This window comes from Hyperolius riggenbachi, chromosome 1 (genome assembly GCF_040937935.1).
Source record: "Hyperolius riggenbachi isolate aHypRig1 chromosome 1, aHypRig1.pri, whole genome shotgun sequence".
In the NCBI taxonomy this organism is placed as follows: domain Eukaryota; kingdom Metazoa; phylum Chordata; class Amphibia; order Anura; family Hyperoliidae; genus Hyperolius; species Hyperolius riggenbachi.
The window spans coordinates 432,392,682-432,407,812 of record NC_090646.1 but is presented as its reverse complement, the minus strand read 5'-3'; the positions used below and the strand labels follow the sequence as shown (position 1 = coordinate 432,407,812).

General features: G+C 43.6%; 1 protein-coding gene across 2 annotated transcripts in view; it reads left to right on the top strand.

The window, feature by feature from the left end:
- Window positions 1-15,131, top strand: part of FANCC (FA complementation group C) — a 335,897-nt gene that overhangs the window by 35,382 nt on the left and 285,384 nt on the right. The window contains exon 2 of one of the 2 annotated variants that reach the window (XM_068237405.1): window positions 10,856-10,969. The exons of the other annotated variant lie outside the window; for it this stretch is intronic. The gene's annotated coding sequence lies outside the window, so the exon portion shown is untranslated. The remainder of the gene's footprint in view (window positions 1-10,855; window positions 10,970-15,131) is intronic. 2 annotated transcript variants of the gene reach the window in all.

Below are 15,131 nucleotides of genomic sequence, written 5' to 3'. Positions count from 1 at the left end.
CAGGAGATCGGGGGAAGGCGCTCTCAAACATGACAATAGCAGATGACAATAATTTTTTTTTTAAATCAAATTTTATTGAGACACCAATAAAGCAGGTACTTCCAGGACAATAGAGTGGTTGATGTACAATAATAAATTTAACAATGCACATTAACATCAATACACGCTTACTGAGATTTGGTGACTTCGATTTTATCAAAAACCATAGATAAAACCATAGAAAAATAAAGTAATACAATAACCATAATTCCATGTGTGCCATGCGAAAAAGATATCAAAATATGGCCAGATTGAGACTTATACGATTGATAAGAATAATCCAGCTCTTATCTGGCAAATGTCACATACACAAATGCTTGGGCTGATCAAGTGTTGCCAACAAGGCTGTATTTATACTTTTTTGTACCCGTAGGCTAAGTATGTTGTGTCTCCCCTTTCTTGTGCCACAGTGCTCCTCCCATTTCATGTGCAGTCTCTCTTCCATGTGTATCCTCCATGTACCATACCCCCTCTTTTTTATGAACAGCTCCCTTGAGCATCAGTTTCCTTTTTCATGTGTTACTCCCAATTTCCACCTCTATCTTTCATATGTAGCAACCCATCTTTCATGTCTAGGTGCCTCTTAGCCTACAGCCGCCCAAGGCCTTGGCCTATGTGGACTTTCCAGAAATCCGGCCCTGGTTGACAAATTCCTATGTGTGCTCTGTAAGGCAATGGGGAAGACTGGCATAAAGACAGCGGTGGGTGTCAAAGATTGACTTTTACGGATTTCTAACCAGAACTAATTTTCCTAGAGTGCAGTGGAATTTCATCTTCCATCGGAATACATTTTTACCTTTTCTGTGGATTTCAGGACTACCCTGAAATACAGTGGGATGCGAAAGCTTGGGCAACCATGTTAATTGTCATGATTTTCCTCTATAAATCGTTGGTTGTTACGATAAAAAATGTCAGTTAAATATATCATATAGAAAACACACACAGTGATATCTGAGAAGTGAAAAGAAGTTTATTGGATCCACAGAAAGCATGCAATAATCGTTTAAACTAAATTAGGCAGGTGCATACATTTGGGCACCACAGAAAAGAATTGAAATCAATATTTAGTAGATCCTCCTTTTGCAGAAATTACAGCCTCTAAACGCTTCCTGTAGGTTTCAATGAAAGTCTGGATTCTGGTTGAAGGTATTTTGGACCATTCCTCTTTACAAAGCATTTCTAGTTCATTCAGGTTTGATGGCTTCCGAGCATCGACAGCTCTCTTTAGCTCACACCACAAATTTTCAATTAAATCCAGGTCTGGGGACTGAGATTGCCATTCCAGAACGTTGTACTTGTTCCTCTGCATGAATGCCCTAGTGGATTTTGAGCAGTGTTAATGGTCGTTGTCTTGCTGAAAGATCCAGCCCCGGCGCAGCTTCAGCTTTGTCACTGATTCCTGGACATTGGTCTCCAGAATCTGCTGATACTGAGTGGAATCCATGCTTCCCTCAACTTTGACAAGATCCCTTGTCCTTGCACTGGCCACACAGCCCCACAGCATGATGGAACCACCACCATATTTTACTGTAGGTAGTAGGTGTTTTTCTTGGAATGCTGTGTTGTTTTTCTTCCATGCATAACGCCCCTTTTTATGCCCAAATAAATCAATTTTAGTTTCATTAGTCCTCATCACCTTATTCCAAAATGAAGCTGGCTTATCCAAATGTGGTTTAGCATACCTCAAGAGGCTCTGTTTGTGCTGTGGGCAGAGAAAAGGCTTCCTCTGCATCACTCTCGCATACAGGATCTCCTTGTGTAAAGTGTGCCGAATGGTTGAACGATGCACAGTGACTCCATCTGCAGGAAGATGATGTTGCAAGTCTTTGGTGCTGGTCTGTGGGTTGACTCTGACTGTTCTCACCATTCGTTGCTTCTGTTTATCCAAGATTTTTCTTGGTTTGCCCCTTCGAGTCTTAACTTCAACTGAGCCTGTGGTCTTCCATTTCCTCAATATGTTCTTAACTGTGGAAACAGACAGCTGAAATCTCTGAGACAGCTTTCTCTATCCTTCCCCTAAACCATGGTGGTGAACAATCTTTGTCTTCCGGTCATTTGAGGGTTGTTTTGAGACCCCCATGTTGCTACTCTTCAGAGAAAATTAAAAGAGGAGGGAAACTAACAACTGACCCCCGTAAATACTCTTCCTCATAATTGTATTCACCTGTGTATGTAGGTCAGGGGTCACTGAGCTTACCAAGCCAATTCAAGTTCCAATAATTAGTTCTAAAGGTTTTGGAATAAATAAAATGCCAAATTTATGCACCTGCTTAATTTATTCAAACAATTATTGTGCACTTTCTGTAAATCCAATAAATTTCATTTCACTTCTCAAATATCACTGTGTGTGTCTCCTATATGATATATTTAACTGACATTTTTTATCGTAACAACTAATGATTTATACAGGAAAATCATGATGATTAACAAGGTTGCCCAAACTTTCACATCCCACTGTATATGTAATTGCTCCTATACTATACAAATGAAACATTAATCACTTGGAGTAACATGTTCTGTTGACTACATGTAAATGAACAGCAGTGGAACTTCCAGCTTTCTTTCCTGCTTTGGATAACAGATGCTTTGTCTGAGTTACATAGTCATGTTGGAAAGGCTGGGTGAGTGGTCTATTTTCCTGGCATCCTGCTTCTGCTGCAGACTAAGCAATACACCATCCCTGTATTATACTGAGAGATTTCTGTGGAAAGGAGGGCTCAGTGAGTTCACACAGCTACCCACGATGACAGGTTTATTACAATGATGTTGCAGTTCCTGGACATATTCCTGAGCAAAATTGTAAATTTTAATAGGGTAAAGCTTTTGAAATATGTCCTGGAATGTTTTATACTGTTGATTTAATTTAAAATCCTTTAGTAAAGCATCTGAGGACATATAAACGCATACACATGTTTATTTCTATGGTGCATCACAGGGCTATACTTGACCTTTGCCTGTCTGGGTAGATGGAATCACATCTTGTTGCCTTCAGTGATGTTTTTATGTAAACAGGGATCAGAACAGCCTGGATTTTATAGAAAAGTTTCTGAAAGAATGTGCCGAAGAATAGCGATGACCAATAAGATGTTTATAATCTTGACTTGTATGCAAATTGTAGTCAGTTTGGACGTGGGCCAATGAAATGCACTTCCTGACAGTCTGATATGTTCCAAGCTGCATTTTTTTTTTTACAAATTCATTTCAGGTGTGTTGTGTCATTTAAGTTCTCCACTGTTTCCCAATCTTTACCACACTGGTCTAAGACACAGTCTGCCAGTGCCGAGACACTGGCCACAGGTAAATCATGCCTGCAAAAATAATTAGAGACTGCAAACCACAGGCTTGCAACCTTGCTTTATTGGAGGACAATCATGGTTACTACCAGGGGCATAACTAGGGGGGCCCAGAGGTGTGTGTGTGTGTGTGTGTGTGTGGGGGGGGGGGGGGGGCAACTACTAAGCTTCCCTTTCTCTGATGCTCCAGATCAGGTGTTTCTGTTGCTACACATGTTATGGGTCTGAAGATACTGATGGCCACACTTGTTTTAGAAGTCTTATAAGACAGGCCTTCAGGCTGTGAGGGTATCCAAGAAGAGGCAAAGGAAGTGTTGTGAACCTTAAGGGACCTCATCAAAGTTTTCCTGGGGGGGACCCATGATTTATAGTTACGCCCCTGGTTACTATCGTATTTTTCTAACGATAAGACAACCCTAGATTTAGAGGACAAAAACCAGGGGGAAAAGATACTAAACCTGGTGCATCCATGGTGCAGGGGCATCTTATGGACAATTCCCCCTCCCCATTACTATGACCCCTTGTACCTCTTGTATCCCCCGTTTTACCTTTTGTTTCCTCCCCTGTCCCTGTTGTATTTGGACCATAAGAAGCACTGACTTTTTCTACCCACTTTTGTGGCAGAAAAAGTGCATCTTATGGTTAGAAAAGTAGAGTACATGATTTGGGCAGAGCAATTTCTCAGGTACTTTTCACCACCTCAGACACGTAGTGTAACCCTAGTTATGCTCCAAGAAATCCAAGCTTCTAAGCCTGTGGTGTTCCGGATCTAACTTTTTTCTGTAAGTCCGACTCTATGGGCCTGATTCACAAAGCGGTGCAAACACTTTGCAAGCCTGTGAAAAGCCCTTTATCACGCCTAAACTTAGTTTAGGCGTGATCTGAAGGAATTCACGCGAACTCCCGCGCGCAAAGTTTTGCGCGCACAGCGCACCGTGCTTCGCGCGAAGTGCCCATTAAGCCCTATGGGACTTTGCAAACTTTGCGCGCGGGAGCTTCATGCGAGTTAGAGCACAAAGCGGTGATAACTTTGCTAGTGCAAAGGTTATCACGCCTAAAGTCTTTTAGGCGTGATAACTGAGTTATCACCGCTTTGTGAATCAGGCCCTATGTGTCATAGAGACTGTAACTGTCACAGGGGTGTGGCACAGCCTTAAAAAAATGACTAATAGTGACCTAGAATAGATTAAATTAACTGTAACCCTAATAGCTTCTTCAATTTGCAGCATTTGAAACTAGAGAACAAAAAGACCCACAGTAGAATTGAATTGAATCCAGCTGTTGAATTTTTGATGCAGTAGCAATGATGCCCCAGAAAATACCTCCCTGCATTCTATGAAAAAAAAAAAACACCCCAAACCACTGCATGCTATAAAAACCCTTCCCAAGCGTTTACATGCTATAAAATAACATACCCAAACTAGATAGTCCAGAGCCTTACCCCATCCTCCTCGACCACACCAATCGATCGCTGGAACCCGCTGAACACATTCAATAAGGCCCTGTTCTCACTTGTTTTAAAAAACCGATACATTTTTAAAGCTCTGCAGAAATGCAGGAACTGGATCCTATGTTAAAAATAAGACCCGCTTCCACCCGAGCAGAAACACGAATCGCATGTTGCGCAGAAAGAAAACGTAACGGAGAGTCCGGATTTGACACTTTTTCCTGGACTGGACAACGTGTCCAATGCAAGCCTATAAGAATGAACACTGTCCACTCTCACTAGGCTAGTCGCTGCATCTGCCTCTCCCGTTTCGGCCGCATCCCGTTGCCGTCATGACGTCATACTCACTGCCGCTCAGTCCATGCTGAAGAGCCTGGAGGCTGACAGAAGCATGGGGATTCTACATTGGGCTGCAATAGACCAATGGGAATCCTCAGCAACAGAGATAATTCTTATTGGTTCATATTGAACCAATGAAAATTCTCCCTGTTGCTCGTCAGAATTGGCTTGTTGCAGCCTATAGAGAGCCATGCTTCTGCTGGCTTCCAGGCTGGGGAAGGGACAGAGCAGTGGGACAAGTGGCGGGACAAGTGACAGGATGAGTGGTGGCGGCGAGACAGGTGAGTGGGTATGCGTACGGGCCAACGTAGCGACGCTGCAGACATGGAATGGAGGCGGAACGATGTGTTTGCGTAAAGCAGATGCGTGTTCTGTTTCTGTTCTGCATCTGCACAAGTGTAGACTGAGCCTAAGAGCTAGTTCAAATATATGTGGGTGCATTTCCATCTGTGCATGAGTGTGTCCATACTGCACAGGCATGAGTATGGTCCACCTCTGCACAGTAGCACAACAGCACTCATGCACAGCTTTTTCCTCCATGCACGAGTGCCATGGAGCTACTGCGCAGACGCACTCATGCATGCATAGCGTGGCCATGTTCATTCAAATACAAAGAAGTAGAGGGTCCCAGGGAGCAGCGGTGGGTCTAAGGAGTCCAAGTACAGATGGGTCGCCATCACCAGACATATAAATAGCTCTTTTATTTCATAAAAACAAGGTTTACAATGACAGACTGCTGTTTCAGGCAGAATGCCCTTTTACAAACTGCATAAACCATGCAAACAGACAAGATTTTCCATAGAAAACAGCTCATAGAAAACAGCTCCCAGATACAGGATCTTGGGGATGTGCCGGTGCCAGGCCTTGACCAGTTTGCTCGACGGTCCAGGTACAACCAATATGAACAAAGAGGCGGCACACCACTGGCTGCAAAAAGTTGCTTGTATTGCGGAACAGACAATACATGTTACGGACCTGTGGGTCCTTCATCAGGTGCATAACAACGACATAATATACTGTACATGCAATGCAGACATTGGTAGCTGGTGGACTGCCCCACTCCCCACAAAAATGCAAGCACACCAGTCCAAACACAGTCATTGGCATTCCTATTGGCTACAAACCCAGAATCACAGCCAGGAGTACTCAGAATCATGGTCAGTTGGTTATGTCTTAGTTGGTAGCCAATAGGAATGCCATTGACCATGTTTGGACTTTGTGCTTGCATTATTGTCACATAAATTTGTATGCAATTTGTATATTTTTTATGTCACTAAAGGGTTAACATTGTGATGGGTGGGGCAGATGTTCAGCCCGGGTGGGGCAGTCTACCAGCTACCTATATCTGCACTGCATGTATGCTATGTCATTCTTATGCACCTGATGAATGACCCACGGGTCCATAACATGTAGTGTCTATTCCGCAATAGAAACAACGTTTTGCAGGCAGTGCTGTGCCGCCTCTTTCTTCATATTAGTTGCATAAACAACGCAGTCTGGTGGTGCTGACCCATCTGTACTTGGACTAGTTGTGAGCACCTGGGACACAGGGGCTGGGGTCATGGCACACCACTACACTTTCTGTGGTGCTCCTTCACAACTTGGATTTACACGTGGGTCTGAGGAGGAGATGGGAAGCCTGTGGAATATCCAGAGGCTTCCCTCCTTCCCTCTACTGAAGTAAGTACCTAACTTTTTTTTTTTTGGGGGGGGGGGGGTTGCTTCCAGAAAAAAATTAAAGTGGAATCTTCGCCTCATTGAAAGTTTGAGGCTAAGTGGCTGTTTATAGTCAGACAAATCACATCTTCAATCAGATGTGCATCTTGTGAAAGTAGTCTACAACATAGCAAGACTAGCAATGAAGTGCTGAACAAACTATGAGTGACAGCTGATACAAATTCTGAACTAAATCTGCATGTGTCTACTTCCTGATTCATGGAAGAAGACATATTGTTAACAGCCAGTACTTCCCAAATGGGCTTATCTGCTTACCTTACCATAGGCAGTCATGTGACACAGGGGAGAGATCAGATTACAACTTCTGATTAGACACAAATATGCTAACTCTCTAAATACATACAGGGTGCATTTCTCTATGTTTTTCTTCTGTCCTGTGCAAGAGTTCAGGTCCACTTTAATGCTGCATAATCAAAATATGCCTGTCAGCTGTTGATCTCCAGCAGATGGATAGTGCAGCATTCCCCAACCTTCAGCGTTTACCTACCCTTACTGTCTTATGGGAACTGTTCCCCCTCCCTTCTTCAAAACGACACTGCACATACTTATCACATGCTGCTTTTCTTATTTTAACATTATCATCTGTGGTCTACTAGATAAAAGATTGGCATTTCTCAAATCCATTCTGAATTCAGCTTTTCTCCTTTTCCAGGTCCCTTCTTGGTCCTCCAATTCTGCTTCTCCCTGCCAGCATCACCACTAGTTCACAATGACCCACTGGATCACATTCACGCTTGTAATTCTAACCTACAAAGCGGTCTACAATCCCCAAGCCCCCCCCCCCCCCCCACCACCACACACACACACACACACACACACACACACACACACACACACACACACACACACACACACACACACACACACACACACACACACACACACACACACACACACACACACACACACACACACACACACACACACACACACACACACACACACACACACACACACACACACACACACACACACACACACACACACACACACACACACACACACACACACACACACACACACATCTCCTAATTTCTTGATACACTCCCAGCTGCAATGTTCTTTCTGTGCAAATGTACCCTCTATCCTCTATTAAAATCACATCTTCCTAAATAATTGATGCAAGTGGCAGTCAACATCATTTTGAGTAATTAACCATTAGAGTATAATTTAAATATTATTGAATAAACCTCCTATGTTTATAGAAAATTTAAAATGCACTGAGACACTATACTCTCCATGAGTTTATTGAATTTTTTTTTTAATCTTTATGACACTTAAAGGAGTTATCAGGCATTTCGTAATAAGGGTTACTTACCCGGGGCTTCGTCCAGCCCCAAGCTCCCAGCATTAGAGATATAGCGAACGGTTCGCCGGTGAATGGTTCCAGACGAACTTTGGTGGTTCGTGTTCGCCTGGACCAGGCGAACTTTTGCGGAAGTTCGATTCGCCACATAATGCACTATGAGGGTCAACTTTGACCATCTGCATCACAGTCAGCAAGCACATTGTAGCCATTCAGGCTACACTAAGCCCTGGAGCCCCTCCCCCCCTCATATAAGGCAGGCTCGCTGGCCATGACACTCACTCGTGTGCCTGCTGCAAATAGACAGACTAGGGAGAGCTGCTGCAGATTTTTTTCTCCTAGGGAAAGATTAGTTAGGCTCTTGACTTGCTCCTGGCTGATTGTTATTGCTAACATAGCACCCCTCAACAGCTCTTTTGAGAGCTAATGTTTTCCTGATGTGTTTGTGTGTGTGTGTGTGTGTGTGTGTGTGTGTGTTGCTCACTGACGCTGACATTATACAGCCCTATCTGTTGCAGCTGGACCTTGGTAATTGTTATTACTGTGCCAGCCAGGCCCTGCCTAACTATCTATACGGGGACACCTACCTATGCCTACCTAACTACTGGGGCACCTACGTACCTATACGGGGACACCTACCTACCTATACTAGGGGACCTACCTATGCCTACCTACCTATACTGGGACTCCTACCTATGCCTAGCTAACTACTGGGACACCTACCTACCTATACTGGGTCTCCTACCTATGCCTAGCTAACTACTGAGGCACCTACCTATGCCTACCTACCTATACTGGGACTCCTACCTATGCCTACCCACATACAAGAAGATAATAAGGTCGTTGCTTCATTGTGGACAGACCAAATTTGGTCAGCTGGACAGTCACTGTTGTTCTATCATTGAGCTACCACAGCCCGGCGACCATATGGGCTGGAAAACTGCCACGGCCTGCACTCTGGCCATGTTGCGCACCAGTCCAGCACGGCTGTCACTACGCAAACAGCTGTTTGTGGTGCGTTACACAGTGAGTTTGGTGTGTCAGTGTGAAGCAGTACTCTAATTACACTCCCTGATTGATGTATACACATGCAAGATGTTTTAAAGCAGGGGTCCCCAACCTTTTTGAGCCCGGGGCCCACTATCCCGACCACAACTTTCTCCGGAGGGCCCCCCAGGGGGGGAGGGGGGCGGCGGCAGCCCCCCCTTTTTTCCCATATTCCACAGTATAGCAAGTATACATAGCCCAGTATACTAAGTACAGTTAGCCCAGAATGGCAAGTACAGTTAGCCCAGAATAGCAAGTACAGTTAGCCCAGTATAGCTGCCCCAGTGTCGCCTGTACAGTTACTTATATTCCCCATAGCTCCTCTCCTCTTGCAGCATCTCGTATTACAGCAGCGCTTCCCGCGTGACTGCTGTAAGGAAGGGAAGTAAGCAGGGCAGCGGCTTCCTGTAGCAGCGATCGCCGTTACCATGGGAACGCTGCCCCGCCTCCTTCCCTCCTTACAGCAGCCGCACAGGAAGCGCTGCTGTACGAGATGCTTCAAAGAGGAGAGGGGCTATGGGGAATATAAGGAAGAAAGCGGCCGCCCGCATAAGGTAACAGGAGCGGCGGCTGCGGCGGGGGGAGAGAGAGAGGGAGAAATCTGCTCACGGACCACCAGGGGGCCACGGCCCCCAGGTTGGGGACCTCTGTTTTCAAGCACTTTAGGCCTGCAATTTAGCATTCAATGTGATTTCTGCCCTTAAAACGCTGCTTTGCGTCAAATCCAGATTTTTCCCCAGGACTTTGGGCATGTATCCCATTCCGCCATGCTCCCCTCCAGGTGTTAGACCCCTTGAAACATGTTTTCCATCACTTTTGTGGCCAGCATAATTTTTTCTATTTTTCAAAGTTCGCCTCCCCATTGAAGTCTATTGCGGTTCGGTTTTCCGCGAACCGAACCTTCCACGAAGGTTCCGAAAATCGGAGGTTCGAGACATCACTACCCAGCATGTTCCTCGCCGCAGCTCTCCCCGCAGCCGTTCGCCGCCTCTCCCTCCCGGTCCGCGGTGATGACGTCAGGCCAACCTGAATAGCACGACAAATAGACAATTGGCAGTCAGTATATAAGTCAGATGATACCTGGTCTGAGCACACACCTCTTTTTCTTTTGTATGTATTGAAGTGACAGAATATGGTACATCATCTTATACATTTTAGCTTTTCTTTTTCGGAGGGTGTATAATTTTTCAGTCATGTTATAATAATTTGTTTGACTGCCATGGTGACCAAATGTTAAAGAAATGAGCGCAAAGATCAACAAAGATTGTGGACAATTTCTCACTGATGCACATAAAGTTTACTTTAGTTATAACTCGTGTCAAGTCTGGTCAATCTGTTTTAAACTGTTTAGGTATTTGGTGGTGAGTTGCCATAACTACATTTTGTATTTGTTTATTTTGAAGTGCTCTGAAGCATTCAGTGTACATGTAGCATAGCACAGATTCTGTGGTGAATACACTGTGTAGCAATATGACTAGAGTATGTTGTTATTCCTTGTTAAATCAACATATCCCTGCACATGTGCACATTCCGTATTCCAAATCTTGGACCAATCAGACAGCAACTGTAATTTTCTAATAAGGTTAGTGAATTATGGAGGCCACGTTATGAAGTGTTTTTTTTTTTATGTATTTTTTATTTATATAGTGCTGACATCTTTCCCAATGCTTTGCTGAGTATATATCACTATTCACTAACTGATCCATCAGAGGATGTCACAGTCTAATCCCTACCACAGTCATACATCCATCATAGTCTAAGGTCAGTATGTGGGGGAAGCCAATTAAAGTAACTGTATGTTTTTGGGATGTGGGAGAGAAATGGAGTAAATATGGAGTAATACGGGAAGAACATACAAACGCCAGCACTGTGATTATCTCTCAAGTGGCATATAAGTGGTACAGCTATATCACCCATGATGCTTGCAACTGGGGGGCTGCTTTCCTCCCTTTTTTGCAAAGGAATATTTAGCTGTTCCAGCGCAGTCACCACCCAAAGCCAGGGTCTATTTGGGATTTCTAGACATCTGGTTTTGATTATGGCCTTATGGTACCTGACTGTGTGTACCCAAGCCCAACTACTTTGTAAAGTGGGGTGAGCTTGAGTTAACCACCCTGACCTGCCTAACAACACTCACACATGCAATTTGACAAAGCAGGCTGGAGGAATAAATTATACCACAAAACAGAGGTCCGAAGGAGAGGTGGGGTGAGATGGGATATCCTGCGGTCTGTGCTCGTTTACACTGCAAGACCTCTTTAGTGCTAGCAATTTGAAAAACTCTTGCTAATGTAAGGCTACGTTTCCACTGTACTCAGCATGCATCTTGCAAGACACGATGCCAGCACAGCTTACAGCCGAATCCTTCTAGCTGCGCTATGCACGGCTATGGGATTTGGACGGGTGACGCGAGGATATTCTGCAGGCCGTCAGAATTTTTCCCGCCCACGAATTTGAATGTTTCCTATTGACTTCAATAGGCTGCCAAATTCCATACGAATTTGTTGGCATGAATCGGCCCGGATTCGCAGCAGTGGAAACCTAGCCTGATAGTATGGGTGAATTTTATAAAATCACATCGCTAAAGTGAGAACAGAAACATAGCATTACATTAGTAAGAGCTTCTGAAATCACATGCACTTAGGGCACTTGCAGTGTGAACCAGCCCTTAGACACCCTACATCAAATACATACAGTATTTAAGAAAATATGTCCACAGATCACAAAATGATTATCCTCGGATGGAAAATAGGTATTGCAGCATTATGAAAGGTGGCACATTAGCATTTACACCAAGTGCAAGGTTACCTTACCTGGGCCACCAAATCTTTTATGTTAAGAAGATCTGCATGCTCCTCACCTGGTCAAGACTGCCACCAATGTATCCCCAGCAAACTAGGAGCGGAGGGGTTTTAGGAGTGGCACTGTCACAGGTCAGCTCACAATTCACTCACAAGGGAATCGGTGATTGTCCTTCCTGGTACCTCCCTACCTGCTTCAATTTTTCAGATTTTTATCCCACCATTAGCCCTGCTTTTATACCAGCCACCTGTGTGCATGCTCATCCAGTATTAAAAAGAAAAAACACTTTCTCACACACTCCCTTTTATAGGAGCACATGCCATCTAGTGGCTAATTGCATAATCTGCAGCCCAAGTTTTCTACTGGTTACTCCCAATATGATACTAGTACTAATATACTGTACTGTATACAGTTAGATTACAGAATACAGAACAAATGTTGTAACTAACTGCCAAGGCTTCAACATAATTCATATGCACTAATAATGCAACATTAATTGTACAATGTTACCAAATCTATATGATAGAAGGGTAAACAGTGTGAATATACATTGACTGGCTACATTAGGTAGTCCCTCATATTACAAGCAAGATCGTATCATTATCATGGGAACGCACGCTGAGCCATATCCTCAGACTTCATGCTGACAGCCGACAGCAAACACTGGTCTACTTTAATCATCATAAGGAAGTTACCTGCATACTGTGGGTTCTTCATGTACTTCTAATTTGACATAACTGCGATTATTTCAATCCTGCAAAAAAAAAAAAAAAAAAAAAAAAAAAAAAAAAGCATACCTTTTTCCTGAGATTTTAATTGATTCAAGCCAATTACGCGATAAAACTTAGCCGTGATATTCATTACTCCTGAAGAGGTGAATATTGTATGGTCCGATGTTTTACGAAACGTGTCGAGAAAACTGATTGCTTACCTTGGCTGTACATAAACTGTTAAATATATGGATATATTTGTCCCAAAGAGGGATTTCCATGATACTTCTATAGTGGTGGACATGATATAAGGTACAATTTCCAGTTTTATGGTACCCTTATTGGGAACTATGCATAATGTTTGTAAACTGTTTAATCATGACTTTGCTGTAATGGCTATGCGGATACTGTGTATTTGTATTTATGTGAATATTTTTAAAACCAAAAACATTTATAATAAACTGATGTTTTAATTGTTTATTGCATGATTTGGGTCAATACTTACCTATTGAGGTTGATGACAAGGTTTTGTCTATAGTTTATCCCCTTTAAGGTCCCTGTTTACCCATAAATAAGACTTGTATCTTAAAAGGGGACACATAAGGGGATCACTTATACATATTTTAGTATGTCAACTTGAATAGACCCATTGGTAGTTTCTCTTGGGTAATTTGTTTCAAGATTGTATCCTTAGACTATTGTGCACATGTAAGTCCAGAGTGATTTGCTGTTACCAACCTGGGTTGCCTACTGTCTGATACCTGTTGGGACCCTGGTTTATACCCTGGTTGTTCCCTAATGACTGCCTGCCCTGATTCAGACATGCCTACTGGGTATCAGTCACCTGCCCTGAACACCCATCTGTTTGTATTATAATGATATTTCTTCCTGCTGTTCAAGTTCTATTCAGTTTTGTAGCAGTTTTGTATGTGTTTCTATGGCTGTGTTCACACATAAAAGATGTACACACATAAAAGGTGATTGAAAACAGATGCAAAACTGACAGGGCAGGACAGTGCTAGACCGAGCCGTAAATGTGCAGACTTATGTGTGAAACAGGCCTAAGGATCCTGGTGCTAGCCGGATGACTCCCTGGTTATGAAACAACTGTCAGCAGTGTAAGTGATTGTGCAATTTGTGATACGAACGCTCATCAATCTGTACATTTCCAGTCCTGCCAGTGTTTTACTTTATGGGACCGGAAATGTACACCTTTTATGTGTGAACACAGCCAAAGAAACACATATAAAACTGATACAAAACAAACAGGCCAGGGCACATTTTTATGTGAACCAAGCCTTAGCCAATTATAAAAAACTTTTTTTTTCACTCATAAAATACACTGCTGTTTTCACCATATTTTTGGAGGTTTCGTTTTCATTGGACAGGTCAAACTAGTGATGTCATTGGTTTAGAATCAGGATTAAAGAAAACAGTAACTTGCAGGGATAAACGTTACAACTATAAATTAGTGTTAAATGTCACTTTATAAAAAGGCATCAATTTCATTAATCTGATCGGATTGGGTTGGAGATTTTTGTCCACTAGTGGTCCCAAACGATCATTTCCAAACGTTCATACAAAGAATAATTTGTAAATGATCATTCAGAAAATTGTATTGCTAGTAGCCACCTTAACCACCTTAGCGGTATGGACGAGCTCAGCTCGTCCATTACCGCCAGAGGGTGCCGCTCAGGCCCTGCTGGGCCGATTTTCATGAAATAAAGTGCAGCACACGCAGCCGGCACTTTGCCAGCCGCGTGTGCTGCCTGATCGCCGCCGCTCTGCGGCGATCCGCCGCGAGCAGCGGCGAAAGAGGGTCCCCCCCAGCCGCCTGAGCCCTGCGCAGCTGGAACAAATAGTTCCGGCCAGCGCTAAGGGCTGGATCGGAGGCGGCAGACGTCAGGACGTCGGCTGACATCCATGACGTCACTCCGCTCGTCGCCATAGCGCCTCTGAGGCGCTTAACTTGAATCCTAGTGCAGATCGCTTGATACTCCTCCCTGTATTGCCTGATGAAGCGGGATTGAGCCTGCGAAACGCGTTGCAATTTTTTTGGAGTTCCTAATAAATGTATTTCTCTTTAAGAATACCATTTATTCATATATTTTTTATTTAGCTGAACATGGCAGCCAGGAGCCTGCACTAGAGCCCTCTCTGCACCCCTCTCCCCTCCGCAGGGCTCAGTGAGAAGCAGTGTATCCTTTATTGGCAGAATGCTGAGTCTCTGCCTGGTGGTCTGAATCTGTGGGTCATGACTGTTATTTTAATTTCTATGAAAGATAAGTGTACCCAGTGGATACTCTTACTTTATGGTATAGGGGGCTGTCTCATCTTCTAAAGATAAAAATTCCCGGATATCCCCTTTAATTGTAGATTAAAGAGAGATTCCAAAACAAATTTCAGCAAGT